This window comes from Rhea americana, unplaced genomic scaffold (genome assembly GCF_003343005.1).
Source record: "Rhea americana isolate MKP2758 unplaced genomic scaffold, rheAme1 scaffold_99, whole genome shotgun sequence".
NCBI classification, from domain to species: domain Eukaryota; kingdom Metazoa; phylum Chordata; class Aves; order Rheiformes; family Rheidae; genus Rhea; species Rhea americana.
In genome coordinates this window covers 3,274,194-3,294,964 of record NW_028187188.1, presented here as the reverse complement: position 1 = coordinate 3,294,964, position 20,771 = coordinate 3,274,194, and the positions used below count along the sequence as shown (strand labels likewise).

At 38.0% G+C, this 20,771-nt stretch overlaps 1 protein-coding gene across 7 annotated transcripts in view; it reads right to left on the bottom strand.

The window, feature by feature from the left end:
* SGMS2 (sphingomyelin synthase 2) overlaps positions 1 to 20,771 on the bottom strand; it is a 39,010-nt gene that overhangs the window by 14,627 nt on the left and 3,612 nt on the right. The window contains exons 1-2 of one of the 7 annotated variants that reach the window (XM_085325621.1): positions 20,708 to 20,742; positions 20,200 to 20,436 (exon numbers count right to left, since the gene is read on the bottom strand). The exons of 1 other annotated variant lie outside the window; for it this stretch is intronic. The gene's annotated coding sequence lies outside the window, so the exon portion shown is untranslated. Of the gene's footprint in view, positions 1 to 5,904; positions 5,933 to 7,161; positions 7,213 to 16,510; positions 16,536 to 20,050; positions 20,179 to 20,199; positions 20,549 to 20,707; positions 20,743 to 20,771 lie in introns of those variants that run through there. 5 more of the 7 variants (XM_085325620.1, XM_085325622.1, XM_085325625.1 and 2 more) reach the window with 5 other exon arrangements.

Genomic DNA, 20,771 nt, shown 5'->3' with positions numbered 1-20,771 from the left:
ATTTTAGTTGCCAATAAATTATAAATACATGCAAGCAGTTAGTCCTCTCCTCTCCTAAGACAGCTGTTGTATGAAAGCCACAGAATTAGCATGCATCTGTTTGGGATTGGTTATTAACAGGTATACCCAATGACAAAAGTTACACACAAAAAAAGTCACTATGCTTATTTAGCAAGAGTGTACCACTAGCCACCYTTACTGGTCTGGTCTCCAACCCTGGTGTTCCCAAACACTTCCTACAAGGCCAAAGCAACGTGCACAATCTGGTCAGCACCTCCCACGCCCAAGCAGAGCCAGTATCAACACCGCCACATAAGTGCTGAGCGCTCTGCCTTTTATCTGTTTTTTTTTGTATGTTCAGCATTTCCTAGCTAATTTCCATTCAATAAATGGATACACTGACCCTGAAGCAGCAAAGTGTTTTAAGGATTTCAGAAGTGAGAGTTAAAATAAATTCTCCACTCTCTTCTCAGCTTTGCTGCAATACAGACAAACACAGTCCCATGCAAGTTATTTAGAACCCTAACATTACCACCTGCGGGAAGGTTCCCCACCCAGAGCAAGTCTTTGCACAATGCAGACAAGAAGATTGCTGCTCACTTTTAAGGGCCCCCATCATTCCASAGGCACTGCCCATGTGCACCAAATAGGCAAACTGTTTTCTCCAGGAGACAGGGCACATGATGTCTTTGATAAGGGAGTAATAGTACTCTGACCTTGATATTTTAGTAGAGATTATTGGGGCAGAGGAAGTACCCATATTGTGCTTGAGAAAAATCAGCATCAGCTTGAAGARTCTGTGGCCTGTTGCTTCAGAGAAGTCAGCTGCCTTGATACCACTGAGCTTTCTCAGAAGTCTCCTGCTCATAGGAGCTCCCCTTCTCTCCTGATGAACAGCTCTACAGATCTCACAGTGAAAAATTGTAGGCCCCTCTAAAATTCCCCTTACACTGTATTTTTCTCCATCCTATGACAAGAATTCTTACTAAGGAAGCTGATCTTGCCAGAACAGCCTTRGACAAATGCTGACAGCAATCTGCCTTTACTGCAACTTCCCTGTACAACTTGGTGAGCATAAGGCAATTCCTTCTTTGAAATCTCAGTATTTTCAGAGGCATCTCATCTACTGAAGACCAACTAAATTCAAAGCATCTAATACAATTCCGTGCTCACCCTAAAACATCTCTGCATCCATAAGTCAARCCTTCTGCATGCACAAGGCATGTTTGCCCCAGTACATTACTGGCAGGTAATTTACTTCATTTTAAGCAAGACCACAGTCTCTCCCTCCCAAGGAAAGTTACTATTGCTATTTGCCTCTTAACTGGACATTTTAGTGTTATGTCTAAGTAAAAGCTGGAATGTCTCAACATGCAGTTGAGAGAAGACTTCTCTATGGATGTCCTTTGTTTTTAAACCTATTAATACCTTCTGTTATACTACTTACACCTCTCTGAGCTGCAAGAGGGCTGTATAATCTCTGAACTAACAAGCTGTCATTCAGAAAGTATCAGAAAACAAGGAAAAAAAATCTTAAAGTTCTGGCAAAGAGAACTTCCCTCAAAACTTTAAATTCTGGATGTYAAATACTGAAAGAGAAAGTTGAATGTCAGCAACCAATTGTGCCCATAAACTCAGCCATTCCCCTTGCATACTTTCCTCCACCTCCCAATAAGCGTCAATGAAAATGTTCCACTACATTTTTTAAACTTAAGTCAATCATGGAAGGGAAAAAAAAATAAAAHWAAAAAAAAATCGCAGCTTGAAAAAGCTGTCTTTTGGAAGACAARTGATAATTGTTTTGTATCCTACACTAACAGTAGTCACCAGAGACACCAACTCTCCTTTAAGGTGCCATATTAAGAGCCYCAAAATGAGAGTCAAGCAAAGACACAGTAACAAATAATTTGAACCTAGAAACAGCAGGTGTTTTAAACAGTTAAAGCAGCAAGCAGTTCTTTCATTTCTATTATTCAAAATAATTATAAGATATACTTTAATGATGTTTTACTTAAAACAAAAAAGCACTCAATTTAGCTGCCTTACCTTCACTTAGTGACATTAAGAATCATTATACTTTTAACCTTGTGAAAATACACTGCTGTGTTATATCAGCTCACTCAACATTAAATAAWTCAAATTGTGTAACTGAAATTCTAATAAAACAAAGATCTTCCTTGAAATCCACTATGGTATTAGGCAGTATTTTAGGCTGAAGCATTTTTCTAATCTACTTTATACAGTTACAAAAATTTAAATAGATTTCTTCCAGGTGCTACTCTTTAGAAACGAGGACTGAAATTCTTTAAGCTCCCTGCACACCAAATTTTCAAGGAGGTCCAATCAAGTAAGTTTAACTTTTTATTGTTATAAAGGATGAAGAGACATGTTCAAGAACAGCATTCTATACTTCTGACGAGTTGGTGGTTTAACTTTGTTAATCAGACCAGAAACGCAACACAGGAGTTGAGAAGGTATCTTCCAAAAGTGGCCAAGAGATAGATCTAGGGCCAGACTACTTGCCTTACAACTTACAGATTAAAAACAATCCTACAAATTAAATAGCTTTGCCTTAGTGTAATTGTGTGTAAAATTTAATACCTACATAAGCTTCAAAAACAGTAGGTGTATTCCCCCCTCCCCAGTTAATTCTTCAGAGTAACTGAGATGCTTCTAGCTTTACTTCTACATCCAGGGGTCAGAAAAGATTTAGAGATTCCTCCCCAATATACCCAACACCACTAGTAACATGACGCCAAATGAAATTCTTCTAAATATTTAATGATATCCAATTAAGCCTTTGAGATCAAACAGCACTTCAACTACAGATGAACAATAACCTAACAAYCTAGAAGAGTGGCATTCAGATTTGTATATGTCTAAAGCTTGCAGAAGAAAGTTGTGTTCCTTCCTGGCAACTTCAGAAGACTCTAAAGCATATTGATCTACTGCTTCTGATAAATCAGCAAGGTTATTTCAAGCTGATCGCATACTGGTCAAAACTTTGTTTACAGTGATAACTTTAGGCCTATATCCATCTGAGCAGTAATACACAAAAACAAAGGTTTTCCCTTTGCAGTGTTTTTTTTTTTCAACCCCTTTCCCCCATATTCTGAAAAAAAGTAGAAACTATTAGAAAAAACAAAAAGAAAGAAAGAAACCAAACGCACATGCTGTCGCTTACTGCCAGCTGACTGGCCAGAGAAATGGAAGGGGTAGACGGAACAGCCCARCACCACCACCACTCCACCCTAGCAGAAAAGGGACTCCAGAGTAGCACATAGCTTTTTCATCTCATATGTCCATATTCCTTAAGGGCAGAGCACACTTGTGGTTGAAGAGACTTACACTGCTCCTTACAAGGCCTATGTTCCTTTTTAGCTTTCATGTTGTCCTTACATTACTTTGGGTAAAAGAACCTATTTCTCCCTTTATGGAGTCTGGAATGCCCCTATATGAAGAAACAGATGCCTATCTACTGCCTGATAGCTGGACCTAGGCATAGCACAGGTACGGAAGAGGCCTAAGGCCTGCTATCTTACAAGCACCCAAGACCCCCCCCCCAAAAAAAAAAAAAAGAGAAAGATTTTTTTTTAATCAGACAGTTACTGTAAGCTATGGAGCATCCACTAGGCACACTTGACAAAGACTCTTGCACAAAACTCGCTAAGTAACAGAAAGTTAAAAATAAAAAAAAAAAAATCCTTTAAGGGATGCATCCAGGTTTTAGGGACAAGTTTTCTTCTTGGAACTGCTTCAATGTTTTTTAAAGCTCCTTGTCAAGGAGCAGAGCTTCTCAGCTGGCAGTATTACAGAAGCAGTAATTGCAATCACAAACAACATGTCAAGAAGGAATACCTGAGCGTGAAAGAGGCAGAACAGGGGTGCTAAGAGTTTATTCTAAGCTAATTGCTTCAAGCAAACAACTTTAGTTTTTTACATCCTCATTTGAATATCATTTAAAATAAAGCAATTGGCTGGGGGTACAGCTTTAAGACAGTTTAAGAAAGCACTTTCACGTCGGGCTCTTTGCATTAAAATTTAGGAACAACAAGCATTCAGCTTGTCAGTCATTTATTTTCACATAAAAGTAATTTTCACATAAAGCTCATTAACGGTGCTTCTTATCTAGCATTTGGAACTTCTATAGCCTTTCTCAAAATACTTTAAACTTTAGGTTTTATCAAGTATTAATTAGTCAACATTTGTACAAGCTTTCCAAATTAGTAGTTCTTGATCTGCTGTTCCAAATATGAACTGCACTATTGGAACAAGACAAAAGTATTTGAAATAGTAAGACTTAGCTACTTAAACATTCAAAATAGTCATTTATATATAAGACTGAAGAAGTTCATGTAGTTTTTTTTGTTTACATTGACTTTTACAAAGCTAGCTCATCATTKGATTATTTTGTATCATTTGATACAGCTGTAATACATTTTCATATTTGGTAATTGCAATAAAAGGGTCTGGAAATAAAAGTACTAAAGGAAAAACCTCTGCAACTGGAGATTATGTGAGAGAAAGTTATAGTAGCATACCCCTATCTATCACATATAATCATTAAAATCACTATAGCTATTACAGGTCTTTCAGGACATGATTATAGTCAGGCATGGTTATAATCATTAGCTAGTTTGAAGCAARTAGATTAATATGCATGTACTGTACCAATCAACAACATTCAGGCTACCCATGGAACCAGAACTAGGGAAAAAGCTGGGTACCCTCTGCTACTTTGACAGTAATGAGTAGGAACTGGCTTTTCATTGTTTCTTCAGTTACAAGAAGCATACTACCCAAGACCCCACCAATCCACAAGCATTCCTGGGTTCATTTTCTTCCCCCCTTTAAAAAACAAACAAACAAACAAACACCCCCCAAAACAGTCTCACTACTTCCATGGTGTAGGTATGCCTCACATGAAACATTTAACCATGTAGAAGTAAGACTGAGCTTAATAAGTTACTTAGTATATCCATTTCCTTACTGTAAATATATGTTCAGAGCTCTGTTCATCTTTCAGATATACACTGTTTATGCTCATATTATATACATACATCCAAAACTGCAGTTTGACAGTCTGAAAGTTAAAAGTTTCTCAATTCTGTAATAGCCTGCCAACACTGTTCTTGCTCATTTAATTCTCAGCAAGCACTGGTAACACAGGCTTATTACAGAAATAGTGTTTTCAAATGCTCTCAGAACTGAGATTGTTTATTAACATTGTCACTTGCAATAAATTTCAACTTTCATAAAAAACATTAACTCCTTATCCTTTGCAAAAGGATAACAGTCCTTCCTAGAAGAAGGGCGTAGAGCATGGTCAAAGTACAGTCACACCTGCAGAATCAGAAGTGATAACAGAATAATTCAGGGTGGAAGGGACCTCAGGAGACCTAGTTCAACCTCCTGCTCTGAGCAGGATCGGGTATGAGACCAAACTAGCTTGCTCAGGGCTCTGCCCAGCTCCATCTTTAACATCAAATGTGCATATCATCTCCAAGCAGCCTCTTCTACCACTTGACTGTCCTCATGTCCTRGCAAAAGTTCTTTTGTCCCTGCTGAACTTCAGAAGTTTCTGGTGGCCCATTCCCCTGGCCTGCCTGGGTCTCAGAAAGGCAGCTCTGCCCTCCAGTGTACTGACTGATCTCTCTATTTTGGGGTCACCTGCAAACCTGATGGGAGTGCACTGTTGCTTCTTCCAGGTCTTTGCCAAAGCAATTAAATAGGGTAAGTGCCAGGACAGACCCTTGCAGTACTCCCCTTGTTAYTGACCTCCAGGTAGCATACACCCCATTAACCACAACCCTCCAAGTCCAAAAAGCTTTTCAATACAAGTTGTCTATCCACCCACATAACATCCTGGATGGAAGACTATGCAAAATTGCTGCAAACACTAACCTATGATTCCTGTTCAATCAGCTCTTGACTGCATATGTTTTGCTAGCTGATGTCTCTTTCTGAAATACATACAGACTTGGGGATCTGTCCACACCTGCTTGGGARAAAAAAAAAAAAAAAAAAAACTCTCAACCAAAATCCTAACAGTCAGTTACTTGACTTTCCACTTAGAATCTGGCAAAGATTAACTTGATCTTTTGCAATCTGATGTCTTTTACTCTAGATCCCACTTACAGACCTCTCTTCAGTTACTCCAACTTTTGCCCCACTCCTGCACAAAAATCAATTTTAATCAAAGTGCTCTAAAACTTTTGCACATTCACTCCCTAATCTGACAATACAGGAAAAAAGAGAAACATGAATATATAAAAATTAAACCTTGAATAGCTGAATACAGTAAATCTTCAAAAGCAGCGTACAAAATCTTTCAGTTCTAGTCCTACCTGATCTCGCTAAACATAGCTCATGCTAAAACTCTGCAAGCTTCCTGTATAAGAGCATTTCAGTTTTAAGTTACAAATGTGCTCTTGGCTACGGAATCCCTCTGATATTTTGGGTTTTTAATCCATAAAAAAAAAGATAAATCTTTGCCTTCTTAGAGTTTTACAGTGCTTAATTTAATAGATTATACACTCTGCTCAAGACATTAACATAAGTATCCCGTATTTCTTCTCTTATTCTCTGGCTTCATTTTATTCACTGGTTTCAAATTTCCTTTGGCAAGAAGTCACCACTTAAATTAAGAGCTCCCAGAGAACTTGCTCTGTTTCTTCTCTTGAAATCCTTAGCATCAATGTACCCTGACAAAGTGCTATTGAAAAAACATTCACCTTTTTGCAAACAGGTTAATGACTCCATCACAACTCTCCACTCTAGAGAGTGAGACTACTAAGAACTTTTCTTCCTACTTAATCTATCCTCTCAAAAATGAAAAAGTTTCAGTGATTTAGATCTGAACAGAAAAGTGTGCTAARCTAAACTAGTCATTAAGCTGGGAGCCAGCTGCTTTTTAACAAAGATTAAAAAAAAAAAAAGCTTAATCCCTGTATATTTTGTAACATTACAAAAAAATACAGAGCTTACACCTTTACACCTTCTTCCTCATAATGACATTCATGAACACTCTACAAACGTAACAGTGACAGTCACTGTTCCACCTCAGTCTTATCAGGCAAAATAATTCAGAAAAAAAGCACCAGAAGAAACCTCTCTGGAGTCCTAAGCTTTTATGTAGTTTGCTTTCTCAGAATCGCAAACCTTTCAACGGAGGTTACTTTCGCTTTTGCCTCAGCTTCACGGACACCATCTATCACTCTCTGAAGAGAGACTCCTCTCAGAAGACAGAGCAGTTTGAAGATTTGTCAGCAGACTGGCAGCACGTGTCCTCTCAGCCGCGCAGGAGTTGCGGATTACCAGCTCGGGTCGGGGAACAGCTTTAGAATGTTTTCTAAAACCCTCCACCTAGTTACAGAGGGTAAAGGTTGTGCTTCATAATGCAAACTCAGATGGAGATTAGTCACTACTTTCAGTGCACTGACTCATGTATGCTCTGAAGTGACTCTGCTACAGCGTATCAGCCATCAAGTGGTTCAAAAAGGAAGTCAGAGTAAATTTAATCAGAGATACACCCTAAAAATATTCAAGTAACTTAGAGCACAACACCCCTCAAGTTTTTCCTCCATGCTGCTCCCAGGAAGAAGCATAGTATCAACTCTAAAACAAGAGTCCACATTTGAGCATTCTTAAATACTTCCTGAAGCAATAAAACACCTCTTTCTAAAAGCTTAAAGTGAGAAGATCATTTTTTATCTGCAAAGTATGTTTACAATGTTAGCGGGTAACAAATAAGGAATATATATACAGGAACAAGCTGTACAATCCAGACAAGATTTTATCACTGAAGTGCATACAGATTTCCTAACTCAACTTTCATATTTAACAAACACCTAATACAGACATTATAATGTCATATGCCTTGCAAAGACTAAAGACATTCATTGACCATATTTCTCTCATTGGATAAGGACTATCAGATGCATTCTTAGAACAGGGCTGATTTTAAACTGATGAACTATGGCTTGATGTTTAAGTCAGTCTCCTATAGCCCTCAGTTCTACTGGCATTCCACACACTCCAAATCAGACCTYTACACAGCAGTAACGCTCGCTGTAGTATTCAGAGTCTCAGGCAATGAAAATATCCCCTTTTAAAAGGGTAGAGTTAGAGATGATACAGATGCTGGATGCCCTCTACCAGTGCCACTGTCCGTGCAGACTGTCATGAAACAGRCCTGTAAGGACTGAGACCTGACCATCTGGATCACCAAGTACCAACACAGGACAAAAGCCTGGAAAGATCTTAGCRCAAGAGTGTTAGACGAGCACTAAGAACGAACACATTTGTGATCAAGCTAGAGTACAAGGTGATTATATAGAAGAGCTTTCCTTAATATTTYCCACGCTAGCTATTAATATACTTGCATATGCTTGGGTAAGTCAGCATGCTTTTCTGTCATTCTTTCAGAAGTAAAAGAAATCAGAAAAAAGTCTAACACTGAGAAGCTAGATTATAGAGCAACTTCAACAAATACTGTGACCAATGCACGCAAATGTGTATGTGTAAGGGATTAAAACAGCACAGAATATTTTGATAATATATTGTTACAGCTTCATGTTTGTGATGAGCAAGAACAGTGTCAGAAATACACGAAGTTTCCTAGATGCTTTTATTTATTTATTTATTTTTGGAGAAGTTACCCATCAAGTTTAAGGATTACACAGTTAAAACTCCCTCTTAAAGGGAGAGTTAAGGAGTTAAAACTCCCTCTTAAAAAGAAGCAATTAAACTTCGAACATAGTTCCATGTCTTCTTTAAACTTGTGTTCCATTAGCTCAAGATTTTCTATTAATAGAAGAAAATATTTTCCACATTATGCCAATAAAAAAAATATCTCCTTTTTTACATTAAGGAAGATGACACTGTTTAGCTTTAAATACTAAACACTTCAGTTACACACATTTCAACACTTCCTTCTTCAATTTTGTTTCTGGTAGAGATTCATGAAAAGAGAACTACATTTCCTTAGGATGATCTATTCTTTTACTTGTCACACTGCATCCCTGTAACACCACGTATCATTGTTAAATAAAGTTTCAAGTGGTTGGTAATGGTGGGGCAGGAGCAGCAGTAGTTACTAATTTATCCCAAATTCCTTGTGTAATAACTTTTTCCAGACATGTTGCTATCTCCATTTGAGACATCACCCTGGAATTCAGCAGATAGGTTGAGGGGAAGCCAAAAATGCTACTGCTGTGACTGTCCCTCACAGAGCTATTTACATCAGTATCTGTTGAGCCATCTCCAAAATACTACACACCTCTTCCCATTATTCCCTAAACTACAGCCTTTTATAAGAAACATTTTGTCCTTTAACACCTAACAACCCTGCATTAAACCTCACTACAATAATGAAATCTTCCTACGCCAAGACTCATGAGGCTTGCCACACAGGCTGTTATTGTTCACAACAAATTTTTATCTTCATCCTTTCATTTTTCTCCTCCTCCTAACAGTTGGAGAAATGTATCACTTTTTAAAAAGCTTTTAGAAATGATTTAAAGAATCAAGTTAGTGATGTTAATTCTTAATTCCCATTTACTACCACTGCAAAATTGAAACAAACACTGCAAGCAAACAGCTGAATAAACGAATACAAGTCTTTTGCATCACTCCTGAAAAATCCACTATTATATTTTTCTCATTGCAGCACTTAAGAATTCCTTTGTAACATTTACATCTTGTCCATATACACAGTGAAAGTGTGCCAGTTAAGCTAAAAAGGTACAAATGAATACCTTAACTGCAGCAAAAGTGAAGTGCTAACTTAATAAATGAATTTCTGAAGTCATGCTTATCATATCCTACCAATAGCTAAATGTGGGGTGAAAGTGGTAAGGTTACTCCAGTTCTACACAGAATGTACTACAGAAGGATTCTACAATGTGCTTCAGGTAGAAGCTTCCACCTGTTGTATAAGGTACAACCAAGGGAAATTACTAGTTATCATTGCATCTGTTACCTTTAGAATTACAGGAAAGTAAATGAATACTCAAACTGATCAAAAAAGGACAAGCTGCACATACAGGCTGACCAATAAGTGACTGTCAGTTATATAGTATGTGTTCCAGTTGAATATTAGTTTCCATTTCTTAGTATTACTGGTCAAATTTTTCAACAATCATTTTAGATTTAGAATCAAGATAATATTTCCACAGTTATAACCAAAATAAGCTAGAACCCAAGTTCAATTCTTTCATCTTACTGTCCATGAGAAAGACCTCAAATTGTGACCAAGGAAGAAGATTTGGAAAAAGAATTCAGTTCATCTAACATTGTTTCAGAAAGGAGACTTGAAAAAGAGATATTTTCAAAATAGTTAGTTCAATCACATTTTCATCATAGGTCCTAGCACTCAGGTTTGTCTCTTTTTAAAAAACTTTTTAAAAAACATTTTAAACATCCTATCCCCTGCACAGACCGATATCAAACCTTRCACTGATTTAAGAGAGGGAAAGGAGGATATAAAGAAGTCTCACATAGGTTAGCTGAAAAGGGGAAGGACAATAGCTACAAGGTGTTAAACAAAAATTCTGTAAGCTGTTTCCCAAAGAAACTACACAGCAGCAGCCAGAAATGCATCTCTCAAACTGTTTAAGAGAATATGAAGTCTCATCTACAGACTCACTAAGACAAGTGATGTTGTGAACGTGCACTAAGTAACCGTGGCACACAATAAATAAGGGGAGGGCGGAAACAACCAACTGTGAGATCACTCTAAGGAAAGAACTAAATGTTCAACTGGAACCACTGTGTGGTCAGTTTTAAAGACTATGCAGAACTCCAGCAAAATGAAGGCACAATAAAAATAACTTTCTACCAACTGGTATCTTCTCATAAAGGGACACTCTCACCCCCAAGGCTTTTCACTCTGTGGCTGTCTGTAACACAGCTTTCTAAGCTCCGTAAGTATGAGACCAGCTTTCATACAGTCCACTGCACGTTTCCTTAAACATTGTGTTGTACCTTGGCACAATTTCAAAACAAAAAATCCACCTCTATAGAAACAGAAGAAACAATTCAATACAAATTTTTGGTGAAAAACTATTCCTTGAAAAAAAATCTACTGCAGAATAAAACACAGCAAGTTACCAAAAATTTCCCAGTTTTATAAAGTAGTTGGAATTGCAGTAAGGGTTCTTTACTTCAGTGGCATACGCCATTTTTAAGTCCATTAGACAAGCTCTCATTGTAAAGATTTTGGGATAAACTAGTTTTCCTCCATTATACAACTTCAATATAGGTACAGTAATATTACAGGAGTTCATATAATAGAAAAAAATATTTCATTCTTTAATTAAACACAGGGTAGCTGCAAACAGAACAATAYTGACTTTAGAGAAGAAAAACCACCATCTGTGCTTGAACCTAACTATTGAGAAACACCTTTCTATTAGAAGAAGTTATGAAACTCATTTAAAAGTCAAAGTGGCTATTCATCATTCACAGGTTGAGTATCACAGGAACAGATCAAAGAGTTGCAAAAGCTCTTTATTGCTCTTGGACTGGATCAAAAAGTACCACACCATGCTCATTTATAGACGATTCCTCATGATCATCAGTTGCTCAAGACACACATTCTTAAAAGCGATTTGTAGACAGTAAATGCCAAGCAAAAGGCTAGGGGTTTTGTTTGTTCACTAGATTTTTTTTTTTTTTTGAGAGCACAGAGAGAAGCAGCAACTGCAGTGAAAAAGATTTATGTRCCTGTAACTGGAGGTTGCCATTCACTCAAAAACTATCAACTCAAAACCTACAGACACAAGATTCCAACAACATAATTTTGAGTTCTAGTACCTGTTCTCTCTTTACTCTAGCTGAATTTATTTTCCCCTCCTCAGAAGTCCACAAATCAAGAGTCAAAGCAATAATCTCATTCTTAAACACTAAGACTTTCTGGATTTATCTGGTCTCTGACATGGCCTGAAAGAAATTTTTTCATCATCATTAGATTAACATATGGGGGCTAGATTGTAACATGGAGTGCTTTACACAGAAAATTAAGTGATGGTTACGTGCAGCATTATCATGCATGTCTAAGCTGAAAAAAAACATTTGCTTATAGTTTGGTATTTCTGCTTGAATGCTGCTCCTGCATGAATCTTCCTTGAAAAATCCCAGTTATCCCAGAAGAGATTTCGATGCATCAACAAGACCAGTCCAAGTACTAGCTTGGAAATGATTTTATACCATTAGGGCAAACTGAATAATACCTAAGAATTACTGCCTACGGAAAAACCTGAAAGCTAGACACTACAGTATCTTGGATTTTGGGATCTCTCCAACACAGCACTGTTGTAATCCAGGCCACTTGTTTAAGTGCCTAACTAAATGCAGGTCAGCACAAGGGCTCACAGAATCTACCCTCTACTGAAGTCAGCTGTTCTGGGAAATGTTGCTATACAGCCCTTTAGCAGCTAATGCCATTGCACGTGGCTTCAGTCCTCCCTACTCTCCGTACGAAGGATATCATCTTGCCACAAGCAGGACAGCAATCCAAATACCAGTGGGGCCCACACTACCTTAGTCATTCGTATCTATTCTAGAAAGGCAGCAAAKGGGGTGAGGGGAATTTACATACAGACCTGATCTAGAAGTTGGATCATGCTAACTTCACCTTATATACATCTATTTTAAATAGTGACTGACTTCTCAATTTCATAGCTGTGTAACTGAAATGCAGAAGATGACACTTACCTCAGCACAAAGCAAGCATAATATTAAATAAGTGAATACTCTTAAAACTGTTTTACTGGAACTAGATAYAAACACAGCACTGGTTTAGGACTTGCCGTACAAGCCACCATTTGCAAAGGGCATCATTTATTTAGCTSAACACAGCAGCCAAGCTTTTTTTGCTTTAAATGGTTATACTAGTAGATTCTACCTCATGTTTTCTGGTTCCATTCTCTCAGTGCRGCAGTAAACATGAGAATTAGTCCATGCACACCTTGAGGGGTGCGCACACATGCATCTGTGCATGAATACAGAGCATCTTAAAGTATTAGCCATGACAAAGAAAAAAAATTGTTCTATATAGCTAATGCATCTTCTGCAAATTAAGTTTAAGTGGGCTTTACTCCCTTGAATCACATTGTTAAAGACAACAACAAAAATACTGTCCTGCAGTTTACAGGTCTTTTGATCATGAGGAAAGCTTATAACATGATTCTAATTGAAAACAATATAGAATCCCTCTATAAACAYGTGTCTAAGTAGATCTTTCATGTTCCTTCTTAGCAAGTGACTAAATTGTAAGCTATGCATTATCAGTCTAATACCTGCTGAGTAATACAACCCATTAAAACTGGAATAAACATTTAAGAAACATGAAAAAATATTGCTATTTTTAATAATAGTAAGTGTTGTGGAAGATTAATCAGGATAGGCCTCACATGATTTGCTGAAAGAATTAGAGTACTTCCTTCAATATTCATCTTGCAGCTGTTCTTATAACTTCAATAGAAACTTCCRTAACCAACAACCTTTTCTGCCTATTACACATATCAGTCAAATCTTGAACRTGTGTTTAAGGCCACACAGCTTGTAGTGAAAATCAGAGTAGTCTTTCTAAATCAACAGGGCAGTGGGGAAGAACAGGAAGATTTACATGCATGTATGCTCAGAAGTTGGGGGTACAGCAAAGAACATAGCTCCACAGCTGCAGAATAAACCTAAGTTTTGCTAGTCAGCTATAGATCTTGTTCAGACTGTCTGAGGAATAGGGAAGCATAAACTGCCTAGGATCTATAGGTTAATTATGCTTTTCTTTTAAAAGAAGTCCTATATACCAACCAAAATTGAGATCAACTGTGATTACTTAGATGTTTAAAACAACAAAAAGAAAACTTTAGACTAACTAGTTATTACATTTGACAGGCATGATGCCTTGTTGCATGGTGTTCAGCCTTGAGGTTTATTTCCTCTATCYTTCTAAGTTTTAGAGGTCAATACAAGTTACCTGGACTTTTATTATAGACACATACATTTACTGTATCCTACTCTACACAGACCAGTCCTCCTATACAGAAAATTTGTCACATTACTTTATGCCTACTTATGCATATGTAAATAGCTTCAATTTTAAGAACTACATAGAATAAGCTAATGACCATAGTTATCACACACAAAAAAATCTCAGTCCAGAGAGCTTGCAGTTCAGCTATTTATCATATGTAGTATTCAATTTCAGTTTTTCCATTTTAGTACATGATTGCTTATAGTAGTAAACACAAGATTTCAGCAAATTCTCTTTTTACAGCATGGGAAAAAAAGAGAACAGTTCTGTATTTAACATTCAGCTTCACTTTGGAGGACTACCTCTACACTGCTGGCACATTAAACAGCTCTACATGATGTGAAAAAGAATAATTTAACTTTCAAGAAAATCACTCCCTGTTGCTCTGTGCAAACTATACACACACACACACCAAAACAAAACCATTCTGAAAACACAGCAGACTGAACAGTGGTACTTCTTCACTAACTGCAGCTGAGTAATAGTTTTAAGTTGGCCTTGTTATTGTTAAGCAGAGCCAAATCCAGGGCTCATAATCAACCTCTGCTAGAGCTAGGTGATGTGCCGTAAAATGGGAATAGACTCTTGTCAACCAATATATTCAGGTGAGTACACAAAATCAGAGCGAATTCAAATGAAGACAAGCTCATGCTTCCAAGAATCAAACTATATATAAAAAAGCTTTAGTGTGACACTTACATAGCATTCTTCTGGATTAGTACAGTATCGTGAAATTATCAGGGAAAACCGGTAGGAATTTTGTGAGGCTAATAYGTAGTAATCAGAATATATATGAATATATATATATATACACACATACACACACAAGTTGGAGGTGCTGATAGTTCCTATATGCCCCTGAAGCAGGTAAGTTACCAGAAGTGTTAATTAAGTATGAACCAAGCCCAATTAAGTGTAACACAAGAGTTTCCCTTGACATTAAAACTAAAACATATTGCTTTCAAAATATAAGTTGAAATGGTTTTAATCTTTTATGGTGAAATAATACCAAAACTTATACCAGAATAACTGGCAGAAGATCAGACTACAAAATTCTACAATATGCATTAAGCATGTATTTAGCACTAAGACAGTAATATAGCATTCCAATTTAAAAAAAAAGTCCTTTGAAGCAGCAGCAGTGATGAAAACAGCTTGCTTCAATACAGTCTGCATTCAGTCTCAAACTGAGCATGGGCAATGGTATTTGGCACCCTTATAAAGCATCTACAAACAGCAAGTGCTGTTTCCCATTTACAAGGTTGACGTGGGGGAAGGATAAGAAAAGCTGTAATTGTTTGAAAAAAGTTGTTTGAACCATCAGCCAGATATATGGTAATGAAATGCCCTCCATATGAAAGACAATTTTAATAACTCTACAGCACAATCTTCTCTGCTGTTTCTTTTTTTTTTTTTTTTTTAACCAAATTATGTTACTTAAAAATAAGGCAAATTTCTACAACGGCTCTACTAATCAACTGTACAGCACTTGAGTGAACATAAGCAGGAAGCTGGGAGTATGCATAAGTAAACATTTTGTCACCATCATGTACATTTCCCATAACTGAAACTAATTGTGAGAGGCCATTCAGCACTCATCAGGTGGCAATCAAAGATCTTGGGAAACTTCACACAATGAGTTCTGAATAAAAAATCCTAAAAAAAAAWWAAAAAAAMWCTCWMAMAYWTKWWMWSKRRMAYAKRSGMSWYYTCAATAAGGGACTTCTACAGRTGTGGTTTATTAGACTGGGGAAGCAGCATATGCTAAGACAGTTGTAATAATATTTCAATGAAGGAAAACCATGATCTTTTGCCTAGGGCATTAAGCTAGAACTTGCAATATCTGGATTCTAGACAGCTGCCTGGCAGAGAATTCTTTTTTGATGCTGGGCAGACCTCTGCACCATGATAGGGTTAAAAACGACTGCTTATTTTACAAGGAAACAAGATAATTTTGGTTTGGGTTTTGGAGGCTGTGTGTGTGGGGGGTGTTAGGATCCAGGATTAAAGGCATGAATGCCAGAGATCTGAGTACAAAAACCTCCCTGAAGTTATATTCTACAAATCCAAATTCTGCTAAGTTTTGCAAGCTCACAGCAAGGCTTAGCCATCAAGATTTGCATAAATACAAAAACTGGATAAACAAACTAGGATATTATTATATTCAGAATTTAATTCTTGGAACATTTGGGTTTAAGAGTAGTAAGATCCACTTGGCCTAAGATATCAACAGACGACATCTGGCAAAAAGTCTCCTATCTCAAAAGAGTAAAAATTAGATTTAAATGACAAATTGATTTTATGAAAAAAAATAGGTAACCCAGGCTCTGAAATTCAGTATTTCACTGAAAACATCAGCCACTTGGAAAAGTTCTGAAAACCAGTAATTATTTTGCATACAGCTGTAGACAGTCTGTAAATTCTCAGATAGGGGGATCAGAATGAATGCCTTTTAAGAAAGAACTTTATTACCTTCCCAATTTTGTTTTGCCCACTTGCTGGATTTGTTTCATGATGTCATTCTCTTTCACACTCAGAGCAACACTACTGTAATAGAAGGTACACATTTAGCCACAATCTGTACTCCAAACTCTATTTGGTTTCAGCCATGTTATGCTTAAACCATATCTAAGATGAACTGCATTGAATTCTGGACACTTAGAAAAATTAAGGATTGTGTTTTATTTAGCAGTARTAAATTCAGAACCATTCTTAAGCAAAAGTGTCCACAAATGCTCTGCATCAGTTCACCCTAAATCACTTGGCTAAGCTGATGCAACTTTCCAAAACATTCAGCACTGCACCTAAGAGGCTCAGCATCTTCACTCAATGAAGAAAAAGTGCAGAACACTGTATGTTGTTACTGATGTAAAGTGGACTAGAAACACCAAAAAACTTGGTGCAAAGCTTGTTGCTTTGACCAAGGTTATAGCAAGATCTAGCTTAAAGAAATCTAACTACATGGAAAAAAAGAAAGGAAATAGAAGACTACAGAGGAGCAGCAAAAAAACCTAACTCTAAAAGCCAGCAGCAGGAACACACTACTTCCCATAGCAACAAAACGCACCCTTTGGAAGTCTCATAGATCCACTGATAGCAGAGTTAGCTTTTCTTTACTAAGTTTATAAATAATTTTAGTAGGATGACCATGAAACTTCTACATTGCTGTGGCAAGTTACCCACAAAGAAATGAGAAGATGAGTGAAAGCAAGCTTGGCTTTTTTTTTTGTTCAGATGTCTGGAAGTGACAGGGGGTAAATCCTTTTCTAGAGTTATGCAATTGGTAAAAGGTATTTTATCTGGACAAATAAACAGTTAAATATTGAGTAAATGCTTACTGGAATAGTCCTGATAAGAGTTTCTCATGAACATAGTTATGAAGTTTTCCTCTGAGCAGTCATATTGAAGGCTTTCCCTTCAAACCCCAACAAGCTATTTTAATTTTCTCATTTATACAACATACTAGACCTCCATATTTTATGCTGTCAAACTGCACATAACAAAAGGACCCGCACTCAAGACTGCATGTTTTTGGAAAGACTTACCAGAGTACARGAAGTTTCACTCATCCAGTAACCACAAGCATCACCTTAAGACACAGCAATCCCCTGCTGTTACAAACACTGTGTGTATGTTAGTTGGAGGGCAACTAATAAGTTTTCCTAAAGCTGATTTAACTTCAGTGTAAGGTTTAGTCCTATTAAAATTCAATTCACTAACTACAGACTTTTTAAACCAACTGTATCAGTAGAAGTTACTCTATTTTCTGTATGACACATCCACATAACAGCAGATTTGGGAAGAGAAGTAGCAATAACATAAGCAAGTGTCCTGGTACAGGAGACCAGGATTATTAATGTTTCAGAGCCTCATTAAAACAGTAGGGTCCAGTATAGTTAAGAAACGCATTTTAAACRGATGCAGAATAGATAAGACAGAGCCATCTGTGCTACGTAAAACCTTCCTATCAGCAGCTCTTACGGTCTTCAGCATCTGCTGAATAGTGGTGCCTGGATGCCTGAGATGGAGTGTCCTGCAGCATCACTGGGACAGTGGTGCCTATGGTACAAATAATTCTCCTAGCAGACAAAGATCTCCTAAGACASTAGAGCTAGTGTTATATTAATCTTCCCAGCATCTGTTTGGACTACTGTAATACCATACCCATACTAAATGAAGTGCCACAGCATCTGTATTGTCCACTTCCCACAAATACTATTACAGCACCTTATAGTTCAACAGCCTGTCAAAACTAGAAAAAACAAATCAGAAGATGCAAGTAATTTTATCCCAAATATCTGTCCTCATAGTCAGTTCCTATACTAGGAAAGCTAACTGTAAAAAGACATTTTTCTGGAAACTTGTTCCTAAGAACCAGAGAATATACAACAAGACAAACTATTTTGTCCTTCATTTGTTTCAACAATTAAAGACTAATGGCATGARAAGAATAATCAACTTCTTTCTCTTTCCAATTTTTATACTTACTACATGTATTAAACTAAAAATGAATTATTTGCTTTTTGAATGGCAAATTAGTTCAGATGAAATCTCTTATCGAGCTCTCCAAATACAGGGAGTTTTTTTTTTTTTTTAATTGATTTGGAAATGAAGTCTTCCACAATATTTCTGATGTCTACTTGTAACTGAATTTTTAATTCAGAAGGGAACTAGTTTATGAAAATAATTTTTCATAATTTACTCCTAAAATTTAACTTCTAGAAAAGTCACTAAGATTCAGATTAACATCAGAGTATTAAAAAAAATTCATCTTTGTCCTATTCAAGTTCTGATCTCTCCACTGAATCAGTTCACTTCAAGGACATGCATGAACCTGATGAGGGGCCTTTATCTACATGTCATTGTCATCACCTTACAGTTTTCATTCAAGTTYCCCCCCCACACACACACTTCAGTTTTTCCCAAATATCACTAGTGACTGCACGTATCATATACGGTACACTTAAACAATACTTTTAAGAAGGACAGGGAAACAAACATGTTCTGCAGTAAAGTCAGACTTGATTTATAAATTCTTACTAGAAAGCATGAAATTTATACCCCAAAGAAGTGGAAGCAACCACCCTAACCTCTGAAATAAATCAAGTCCTAGAACACTGCAGTACAATTAATGGATACTAAAGAATAAAGCTGTTGGTTTCATTAAGTGAACCATAGCCCCATAATCTTAAAAACTCACTGTCAAATAATAATACACAGAAGCAACACTTAAATACAATAAAAAACAATGAATAAATAAAAGGCAACGTTTTCAGGCAAACTGATTAGCAAATAAAACTTAAATTGAAGGTTCCAAGTACTCCTGTAAGCTCCAGTCTCTCAAAATATTTTCTACCTGCTCAACTTATTATGTTAATACCTCTATGGAACCATTCACCTGTGTAATTAACTGTACAAATTAATATCTAACTATCCTCAAACCACTTAATAGCTATTTGCCATGGTAAAGTCTTTATAGCCAAATACAAGGATTAAAAATGAATTAAACTGAACAGCAGCTAGTTCACATTCAGTTTATGCCTTTTATTGTCTTGCCAGAAGATTATACATTAACTACTTTTCACTGGGATTTTAAGCTACATTTAAGACAAACTCTGCAATGTTAAAAAGGAATCACCAGCCAGATCAAGAAGTTTAATTTAGTTGCTCTTCAAGAAGTTTACAAGAATGACTTCAGTGGAGGAGATGTGGGTGTACAGCAACAAATARAACTACTGTAACACACCTTTACAACACCATTATGATTCTTATAGTAACTATTTACCTGTCAGAGCTGAAATCAGGCATTTAGAGGTTCTATCTTGTTCAGCTACATATGCAGTACTGCTTTAAGGAGTACTCAAATTGCCCACATTAAGAATGTACAATTCCAATAGCAATCTGTTTACTGCACTGTGTATTTGCAAGACAAACCAAACGAGCGGGTGCTCGCCCAAACTAAAAGGGCCTCTTCAACAAGAAGACTATAAATATTCCATGGGTAGCACATACCTAGAAATGGAAGAGCCCACCCGTGCCAGATGCTCTCGCAYGGTCTCTGTCCAGCCCACGGCCGGGGGTCTTCACTAACAGCCTCTCCAGCGGCGGATCCGCAGTGAGCCACAGAGACTCCTGCTCCACCTGTGCCGGCCCCAACTTACCTGCTCAGCTGTGCAGGCAGGCACTTGCACTGCRGGCAGTTCCTCCTCGGAAGGCAGCTGGCAAGTCTTCCCAGAGCCTCAGGGCTCTAACATTTGGACTTTGCAGTTCCTTATGGCCAGGGACGGACACTCCCACCGCTGAGGCAGCGGCACGCAGAAGCAGCTAGAAAGTTTGCCACAGCTGCCTTGCCCTGCAGTCCTCTCCTCTGCTCTCGCAGCCTCCGGCTCTTCTCCTTCCTGGCAAAAAGGACCAGCCTTAAAGCGTCAGCGCAGGCGACGCTTCCCGGGGAGCTGCGGGCGCGCAGGCCGCCTCAGCAGTGCCGCCGCTCGAGGGCGGCTCCGCGGCGGCGCCCCGGGGACAGCGCTCGCCCCGCGCTGCGGGGCCGCTGCTGCGGGGCTTGCGGCGCGGCTCGTGCTCGCCGCGCTCCGCGGGAGCCGCGGGCCTCCCTGACATCGCTCCCCCTCCGGCTCACACGCGCGCCCCCTCCATTTCCAGGCAGTGACTCACCCGGCGCCGCCGCGGCCGGGCTGGAAAAACCGGCAGGGCCTCTCCGAGCCGCCGCCCCGCCGGG